Source organism: Coffea eugenioides, chromosome 8, assembly GCF_003713205.1.
Source record: "Coffea eugenioides isolate CCC68of chromosome 8, Ceug_1.0, whole genome shotgun sequence".
Lineage (NCBI taxonomy): Eukaryota > Viridiplantae > Streptophyta > Magnoliopsida > Gentianales > Rubiaceae > Coffea > Coffea eugenioides.
In genome coordinates this window covers 32,742,680-32,753,169 of record NC_040042.1, presented here as the reverse complement: position 1 = coordinate 32,753,169, position 10,490 = coordinate 32,742,680, and the positions used below count along the sequence as shown (strand labels likewise).

Here is a 10,490-nt window from a genome sequence, read left to right as displayed (position 1 = left end):
GGACCTCCGTGTGCCCCGTCTTCTTTGGGATGACATTGTGAGCCATCATGTAAATGATAAGACGATGACGAGGTTCGAATACATTCGCCAATATGGTCTCCTTTCTGGTAGAGCGAAAAGGTTGGTACTCAAGACCAAACCTAGCCATGGCCAATGAGGGATCCCACCTCCTATTCGGGGGAACAAACTCCTTCTTCAAGTCTACTGGACGTCCGTCATCCATACACCCCAAAATAGCAGCCAAATCTTGCCGTGACAAGGTGATTCGTCTTCCACGCACCCAGGACTCAATTATTTCTCCACTATGGCGCGCCTTACTTTCAATGTTGGCGTAAAACTCGCGCACCAGGTCTGGGTAGTAATGGTTTGGAAGGGTGAGAATCGGAGCCCATCCTAGCTGAGCAAAAGCTTCTGAGATGTTGTACATCATCTCAACTGGTGGACTGACGTGCATCTCAAACAAAAACTCCAAATTAGCACGCGCCTCATGCCACTCCTGATTCCTGCGAGTGTTGAACCTAGCACTGTCAAATACCGATCTTCCCGCTCCACGGGAGGTGCCCTCACCAGGTCGACGGTTAATTGGTGGAGGAGAAGGTGAATTCTCCTCTTCAGTCACCTCCATCTCTTCATTAACCTCCCTCTCCTCACTACTAGAGGATGAAAGTACCGCTCTTCTTCCTCTTGGCATAGTACCTAAAAAATATTTCAATTATCCACATGTACTACAACTCATTTTTTGGCAACAAAAGTTCAGCATTAATCCAAATAACCTCAAATACAATTGCTCAAGTTCTAATCATTCAATGATCGTACAAGACATATTTTCTGCCTAAAGTTGCCCAAAATCACCAAATTACACAAGATATGTATCAATTATACTTTAATTAGTGAAAATAGGAGCAATTATGATTATAACTATTTAGAATTAACAATAATAATATGCTTTTAGCTATAATCATGTTTAGGCAAAAATTAAACTAACTAACTCACCAAATCAACCAAATTACTCACTATACACAATGCACATGCTTAAACATCATCAACTAACCCTTTTTAACCATAATTTAACATCACCAATGGCTCAAAAACATCCTAGTTCCTTTTTCCAATTTCATCTAAATATAGCAATTGTGAATTTTAAAGTACTTGAAAACCAATAAATTGCTACATTTAAACATTTAAACATGCTTAAACAATCATAATAATCATGAATAAAATCAAAAATAGCCATGAACCTCATCAAATTTTCGAAATTAAAAGATGTCAGATAGCTCAGGATAAAAAATATGATCTTCTAAAATCAAAAGATTTGATGAAGAAACTTACCTCAATCACGTAGAAGGATGTTTGGTGATGCTAAAAATGCAAAAAGCCCTATGAAACAACCTCCAATTGACCTCCAATTGAAGAAATTAGAGTTTAAGAACCCTAACCTTCAATCCCTCAAAAACCTGATTTTAGGTGTTTTTCTTGGATTTTAATCGGTTAAAAAGGGTATATGAAGCTCAAATGGTGTTGGGGTGATGATTTCTAGCAAGATTATGGAGTAAAAATTAAGATTTGTGAGTTGGGTAGAAGAGAAGAAGAAAAACGCGGCTGGAAAAATTGAGAAGAGAGGAAAAAAATTTGAAGCTGAAATCGCGTTTCTGAGGGTTATATTCAGACACAGAAAACGCGACTAAAAACGCGCCTTCAACTCGCGTTTTTGAAGTCGCGTTTCCTGCACAAATCTTGCAGGACTGAAAACGCGACTGTGTTGGAAAACGCGACTTCGAGTCGCGTTTCAGAAGTCGCGTTTTTGAGTCTTGATCCAGGCTTGAAAACGTGACTTCCATTAAAACGCGACTTTAGGTCGCGTTTTGAAGGCGCGTTTTCTTTTCTGCAGTTGCAGAATTGAAAACGCGATTCTGAGAAACGCGACTTGTAGTCGCGTTTTCTTTGAAAACGCGTTTTCTGCTTCGATTTTTTGCAGAATTTCAACTTTTGAAAAATTACAAAAGGTACCCCAATGACTCAAAATGCACCATAGATCATTTGTTTGCCAATTTTAATGACTGGAACAAATGTAAAACATTAAAAACATGCATTTTACCCCTTTATAATGAATCAAAAACACCTTTAATGCAAATCGAGGGGTTGAGTTGCTTGATCAAAGTTTGCCCTTTTCACCTCAAATGGTCATTCTTGCTTCCATTTGCCAACCCTATCACACAAAAACAACAAATTAACTAAAACACTTATTCAAGTCTAAAAATCACAAAAAATTAACACAAATAACATAAACATTGGGTTGCCTCCCAATTAGCGCTTTTGTTTATAGTCGTTGGCTCGACTGAAAGAGTTGAATCACTTTAGAGCATTAGGGAGCGATTTTCTCCCCATGGGTCGAAACTCCCGAGCCAATCCACCATGTGGTGAACCATGCATTGATCTTCATAGTCCAATTTCCTCAAATGCCAAGGAGGAATATTAGACTTGTCATAGAGAGGCTCAACTTCACCTTGGAGTGGATTTTGCTTGTCTTTTCTGAATTGGCTCAACTTTTCACCATTTTCTTCATGGAATGGCGAATTTATTAAGCCAACTTCCATCCTTATCTTCTCCTCCTTTGTTCCTACACCATGAAAGTTAGTACCAAGGACATTTATAAATTTAACTTCTTCGGTCCTTTCTTGGTTAACCTTTTCATCATATGGCATATTAGAAACAAGAGCAGTAGGCTCTATACTCCCTTCTTTATTATCCAAATTGAATTCCAATTCCTCACCATTAACCCGTAATATAAGCTTACCTTTTTCTACATCAATTATAGTTCGTGCAGTGGCTAAAAACGGTCGTCCTAGAATAATTGGCATTCTCACATCTTCTTCAATATCTAAGACAACAAAATCCACAGGTATTATAGATTGTCTTACCTTTATGAGCACATTTTCCAAAATACCCATGGGACGTGTGATTGACCGATCCGCCAATTGCAATGTAATATTGGTAGCTTTTAGCTCTTGAAGTCCCAATCTCCGGGCAACCGATAACGGCATAAGTGACACACTTGCACCTAAATCACATAAAGCATTAGAAAAATGCAATTGACCAATAGTGCAAGGAATAGAAAAACTTCCCGGATCTTTCAATTTAGGAGGGAGTTTATTCTTAATCAATGCACTACACTCTTCCGTTAATGCTATCATCTCATTATCTACAATTTTCCTCTTCTTTGACATGATGTCTTTCAAGAAACGTGCATAAGAGGGAATCTGTGTTATAGCATCAATGAAAGGAATGTTAATGTGCAATTGTTTAAACATTTTGAAGAACTTTTCAAACTCCCGATCATGTCCATCTTTCTTCAATCTGTGAGGAAAAGGTATCACATTAGAATTTAATTTGGGATGAAGTGCATCAATATCAATGATAACATGATCATTTTGACTTTCTTGCTCCCCTTCAATTGCTTGCTTCTTGTCTTTTTCACCACCTGAATTTTCAAAATCGAATCCCTCAACCGTTTTACCGCTTCTAAGAATGATTGCATTGACATGCTCTCTCGGATTCACTTCGGTTTTACTTGGTAATTCACCAGGGTTTCTATTGTTGATCACATTGGCAATTTGACCAATTTGAACCTCCAAGTTTCTGTACATCCCAGCTAATTGGTCCAACCGCCCCTCAACTCGCTCGAATCTATCCGAAGTCACCTTAGCAAGTTTTTCCACCGCGATCTCCCAACTTGGTTTAGTTTCAGCCTGTGGTTGCCTTGGTTGAAATCCCGACGGATTGGTTGGCCTTTGTTGATTGCCTTGATCTTTCCATCCAAAGTTTGGATGATTTCTCCACCCCGGATTGTAAGTATTCGAGTAGGGGTTATTTTGAGCATTACGATTGTAATTATTGACGAATTGTACCTGTTCAGAATCAACACACTCATTACTATCATGTTCACCTCCACATATAGAACAACATGCTACATGTGCATTAGATGAACTTGGACCAACTCCACCTTGTCTACTTAGCAATTTCATCACATTATTCATTTGAGCACTCAACATATTGAGAGTGTCCATTTCGATCATACCTGCGTGACGTCTTGTATTACCTCTCTCATTGGCCCATTGGTAGTTATTTGCTGCCATTTCTTCTATCAAATTATGAGCCTCTTGGGGTGATTTACCCATTAAAGCTCCACCTGCGGCTGCATCAATAATAGTTTTAGTGGAGAAAGATAAACCATTATAAAAGGTTTGTATGATTAACCATTCCGGCAGTCCATGATGTGGACATTTCCGAAGCAAATCTCTAAACCTTTCCCATGCCTCATATAATGATTCTCCCTCCAATTGACTAAAACTAGTGATATCCATTCTAAGCTTAGCAGTCTTTCCTGGTGGAAAATACTTATTCAAAAATGCCCTTGATAAATCATCCCATGTGGTAAAAGTGTTAGGAGCATGAGAGTGTAACCACATTTTTGCCTTATCTCTTAATGAAAATGGGAACAACCGTAACCTTATAGCATCATCACTAACTCCATTCATTTTAATTGTATCACATATTTCTAAGAATGTAGCTAAGTGTGAGTTAGGATCTTCTACAGCATTACCTCCAAATTGAGATTGTTGAACCATTTGGATAAGTGATGGCTTAATCTCAAAGTTGTTAGCATTTACCGTAGGCCTTACTATGCTTGTTTGAGATCCTTGTGTTCCCGGTAGAGCAAAATCTCGTAGAACTCGCCTATTTGCTTCATTTTCAGCCATTTCTTCCTCAAATGGTAGATCTATTGAGATTTCCTCTATAGGTTGCCAAATCTCTTGTTCCTCTTGCTGTGGTGGATGCCTCCTTTGTCTACGTAGTGTCCTCTCAATTTCTGGATCGAAAGGTGTAACTTCCCGAGACGCCCGGTGCATACACTACAAACAGAAATAAGAGATATTATGCAATTTCAATTGTCAAAAACTGATTACAATATAAGATTAAATATAATCTAAAAAAAATAAAACTGTCTAAATTAATAAAGATGATTAGGCTCTAATATTGCCGCTCCCCGGCAACGGCGCCAAAAACTTGACGGGGTTTTTTTATATCAATGCAAGTTTAATTCCGAATTTACACCCGTTGGACTGCAAGTATTCAGGTCGCAATTGTAGTACAAGATGTGTATCGGGTCGATCCCACGAGGAGCAATTAAAACAATTATTAGATACTAATTTACTCTATTATTTAGACTTACAATTAATTTGAGCAGAAATTTCAGAATGTAATTCAACTACAAAAATTCTTAACTAGATAAATGCAATTTCACAAAAGGAATAGAATTCACTAAATATTAAGATCTAGGGATGTAGATTCCACTTATGACACAAAAGATCTAAAATGAATTAATTCAACACTTGTTACTGCTCTTGTTTAACCAAGGATTCATTTCCAGAAATACCAAAATCACATTCTCATGATAATAATGGGTTAAAACAGATTAGTTTGTCCTAATCTCTTGGTAAATACTAAATCTGTTCTTATTCACACATGAAATGCAGATTTCATCCACTTGAATGTATTTCTATTCTCATGAATATACAACTCAAGCTCTACTTGTGTCATTCCATTATTTTTACCATTTCTCAATGAATAAAAATAACTATAAACCTGCTATTGGTGATCAAGCAACAACAAGTAATCCAACATACACAAGTAGATAAGTTAATACAAGACATAACAAGAATGAATAACAATCACTTCATATCATTTGGCCATAAGCTTCATCTACTCCCTAGATAAAGGAAATTAGCTACTCATGAATGATAAAACACTCATAACTTCATTAATGTAAATCATCATGAATTACAAATACAAACAGAGTAAAGAAAGTCTTAGCCAAGATATGGTGAAGCCTTCCAAAAATCTCCTTTGTCTTGAACTTAGATGATTACAAGATGAAATCCCAATTGCCCCTTGCAAGTACCTAGCTAGAGAGACTATGTTTTTCTGTCAGAAACTAAGCTACGAATGGTTCCCAGATCTCTCCCCATATCTCTGCATAAAAAACACTCAAATGCTCCATTTTTCCAAGTCAAATTCTATCCTTTGATTCCCAAATCTCCACTTTGTTAGCATAGTCAAAAACCAATATTTTTGACTTGAAAATAAGCCACTTTTCTTGCCCTTTTGTCTTCTGAAGCATGTGCACCGAATTCCCTTGCATCTTATAGCTGGAAAGTGGTATGAACACAAGAGAATTGGCTGAGTCAAATTGCAGAATTTCGGCTATAAAACGCGCCTACACAAAACGCGGTTACAAGTCACGTTTTGTGTACTCGCGTATTCACTTTGGCCTTACTTCATCTGCGATTTTCTCTATCATAAAGGCCGAACTAGCTTTTGTGCAAAACACAAAAGTTGTAGCCCTTTGAGTTAGTTTTCCAATGCTTCAAGAATCATCCAAATCGGAGCTTTGTAGCCTGAGATATGATCGAAATACTGAAGAGTGTCAAAACTGACTTGTATTGCATTTCCTCACTTGAACGTTTTTCACTTCATTCTTCTTGTTGCCACTTGAATTTATCACCAAATCTCTATTTTTTACCTCATTTGACATCCTTTGGTGATTGAATCATCATTCCTGCATAAAAATGAAGTTTTTACCATTAAAATCAATAGAAATGCAATATTATCCACTTTTACCAAAAATATATAATTTTACCAAAAACCTCTTTATTTTAATTATAAAACTAAATAATCAACTCAAAATTAACTAATAAAATGCACTTAAAAATACGTAAAATAAACTCTTATCACCGTGAAACAATCAGCCTATGTAAATATTTAGCTTTTTGGCTCTCATTTGGTGGTCTGTTTCCACCTTTCACTTTCAACTTCTGCCCTTATTTTTGACGTGCATTTTCACCAATTGATTTTAGCCAATGTTCAGTTGACTGTTTCTTGTAGTTGCCTTGCAGTTTTTGGATGGATGCTATTTTGCCTACTAATTTCATTTCTCGATTAACCAAAGCTCGATTGCATACAATTTCCATATAGCTTATTGGAAAATTTGCCTTTTTCTGATTTAGCAAAACTATTCAAAGGCCTCCAACACATCAATCTCAGGCCTTATTTGGCAATTCCTTTCATAGTTTGCACTACAGCATTCCTCTTTTCCTTTTCCTTTCTGTTTTTTCTTCAGTTGCCTCAATTTTCATTCATTTATTAGCCATCTAACTTCGTTAGGAAAATTGTCCTTTGTCATTTGATCCATATACATGTAACAAATGATATACATACATTACAAGTACAGTCAGCTTATTCATTAGCACACTTGTGGACAAAATTACTCTGTTGATATTACAAGCTTAGTTACCACCGATCAACAGTTCTACTTGAGCAACCTCACGGGAAGTGTGAGGCCCCTCTCCAACTAGTCTTTCTAACTATAGTGCAAATACTCAACATCGAGTGTGTTTAGATAGTATATTATTTGGGATAATTTCTTCAAAAAAAAAAAATTTTGTAGCACTTTTTTGATGTGTTGTAAGTCAGATAAAAAGATAATTGAAAAATGTATTAATGATTCAAACAAATTAAAATTAGCAAATAAACTACAATCCAAACATTGATTTACCTACACTTTCGCAAAAAGGTCTAGTTACACAAAACTTCTCTTAACTTTGGAAATATACATACTCAATAGCAGAGAAAATCGAGTATCAAAAGAAAGAGTTCCCGGGAGTTGACCCGCTGGAGATCATTGCTACATGGCTAACTCTTTAATATAAGAATCAACAATGGGATAAACATTTTAGAATTAGAAATACTCCACCACAAGTTTCATTGTTCAATTTGACTTACTTTTGGTTCAGTTGTTGGTGTATCGTACACATATGTTCCCATGTAGCTTCATAACATCTTAAGCTGTCTAGGCTGTCGGGTTCTAAGAAAAACAAAATATTTTGGCTACAAAATAGTTTGAATGCTAAGCAATGGAATGTAATATGAAATTACAAATTGTTGCAATGGTCCCTAACATTTTTTCAATTTAAAGATTGATTGTTTGAAGGAGTATCAGTCGAGAGGCAATTATTAATAGTTATATTTGCTTTGACATTGCAATTTAGGGACTACACTAAAAAAAAACTAAAATTTCTAATGCATTTCATAGAATTTTTTGTAATTGAGGATCAGCAATTGCAAATTTTTGTGGTAGGTTCTTAAATAAAGTAATAACCTTTTAATAAACTGATTAATCAACTAAGAATATGAGAAGTTTTGCCAAAATGTAATAAAGTTTATCAAACATGGTAAGTGTTGCTAAAATATTGGTACTTTTTACTAATAAAGGAATAACTTTTTTCTGTTAAGAGTCGTAGGACTCTGTGATCCTGGGATTTGTAAGTCAATTAACATGATTTTGAACGTCTCCTTAAGAAACTACTAAGATTGTCTTCCAAAAAATTGGCAAGTCTTGCTAAAAAGGTAGGTTTAGTAATGTTTGCTTAAAAATGTGATCACTGTTGTTAAAGAAATTGTTAATTTGCTAACAAAGTATTAAATTGTTTCTTAAAGTTAGTGATGTTCCATACATATAGTCAAGATTCAATGTTGAATTTATGAAACTTGAACGAATACATAGTTTAAACCTAGACAATGATAAAAGCTATATTATTTTAGTGTGACTTAACGAATAGGTTATTACAAAGATCTGCATCATAGGATTTTCCTACAATGCAGGATATCCATTTTCCAAATTTCATTGTTCTTCATGTTTATTTGTCATCATTTTTGAAGTTTTCAACCAAGAAAGAACAACGGCTTAAGTCACCTTATGCGATCTAAATTAACAAAGGACACTATCTTACCTCTTTCTTTATCATTAAACTATGGTCAATAGACAATCTTCACCTTATGCAATCAGCAACCACTTACAGCATTGAAACTGGCAACTAAATCACATAAGAACTCTTGAGAAATGCTTATTCTTTTTTTTTTTTTCAGGAACTCGTGACAAATGTAATCGAAAAACTGAAATTTTAGAATATAATTATAACCTTAGCAAATTTATTACCCACGAGATGAATAATTCCTTGTCTAGCATCATTCATTCCAGGAAGGATAATATGCAGGGGCAACCAGGTAAAGGTCATTTTTCCTTCCTACTGTTATTCCAATACTTTCATCCATGTCTAGATCATCAACCTTCATTCCATCAGGAAGTCCCCAGTCAAAATGGTAGAGCAAATGAGCTAAGGGAAGCTCAACATTGACTAGACCAAATGTTATGGCTGGGCACATCCTCTTGCCCGTCCCAAATGGAATATATTCAAACTGATAGCCAGTGTACTCGACTGATTTTTGCTCGAATCTCTCTAGTTTGAAGCTTTCTGAATCATCCCAATAAATAGGATTTCTCCCCATTGCCCAGACATTAACAAGAATGGGTATCATATACCCTTTGACATCGCGGTTTAATTTCCTTGTTTGATCTTGGGATTAAAGGAACAGGTGGATGCAGCCTTAGAGTTTCTTTAACCACCATCTTCAGGTAGGTCAGTTTTTGAATATCCTCCTCCTCAATGGTCTTCTTTCCCTTGCAAACTTGTCTCACTTCTGCTTGTACCTTGGCCATTACCTTCGGATTCTTCATCAATTCTGACATAGCCCATTCAGTTACTATTGATGTAGTGTCTGTTCCGGTATTGAATATATCCTGCATGTATGCAATAGATTATTTACAAATACTTTACAAGAAAACAAGCAAGAAGGTAATAATGTAGAATCTGTATTGCCACGTACGAAGTACAGCTTTGATTTTTTGGCTTGTGATGGGAATCTGAAGGCTTCCATTTTCCTGTTGTCTTAAAAGAACGTCAATAAGATCTTCATCTCCTGATTCAGCATTGCCCTTTTTTCCAGATTCATGGTTCACTTTGTGCTGATTGATCACATCATCTAGAATGGCATCTATTTTATGGTGCATTGTGAGCAATTCGCCTTTTATTCCGCTGATAATAGGAAGTATTTTCAAGGAGGCGAAAAAATCAGCAGCAACAAAGCCACCCGCTAGGGTGACTGACTTCTTCAAAAACTCGATCATTGTTTCATTGTTCTTCAATATTCCCCCAAAAGCTGCTCTACAGGTCATTGAACTTGTATACACAAAAACCTTATGTGTAATATTTACCACTTTCCCCTGAAGAAAAGCAAATTGATTCCATCAGTTTTGCGATTTCAGCATTTCTAATAAAACTGAATGATCGGACTCTCTTGCCGCTAAAAAGCACCATCAGGCATATTTTACGCATTTGCCTCCAGTGATCGCCGTAAGGAGTAAAGGCAAGATCTTGTAGATCATAGCTAGCACAAGATAGCGGTGGCTAGTCGCGGTCGCCTGTCTGCAAAGCTTGGATCATGAGTTCCTAGAAACTCTTTCGCCATCTCGGCTGAAGATACAACCACTGTAGAAACTTCACCAAGTTGAAGGTGCATGATTGGTCCATATTTTT

The 10,490-nt window shown here is 36.3% G+C and overlaps 1 non-coding gene and 1 pseudogene across 1 annotated transcript; one reads left to right on the top strand and one right to left on the bottom strand.

Annotated features, from left to right (window-relative positions):
- Positions 1-4,263: 4,263 nt before the first annotated feature.
- LOC113781855 lies at positions 4,264-4,370 on the top strand. Its single transcript, XR_003469754.1, has one exon. It is a non-coding gene; the product is annotated as a small nucleolar RNA R71 (small nucleolar RNA).
- Positions 4,371-9,081: 4,711 nt separating this feature from the next.
- On the bottom strand, positions 9,082-10,129 carry LOC113780576 (annotated as a pseudogene).
- Positions 10,130-10,490: the final 361 nt, after the last annotated feature.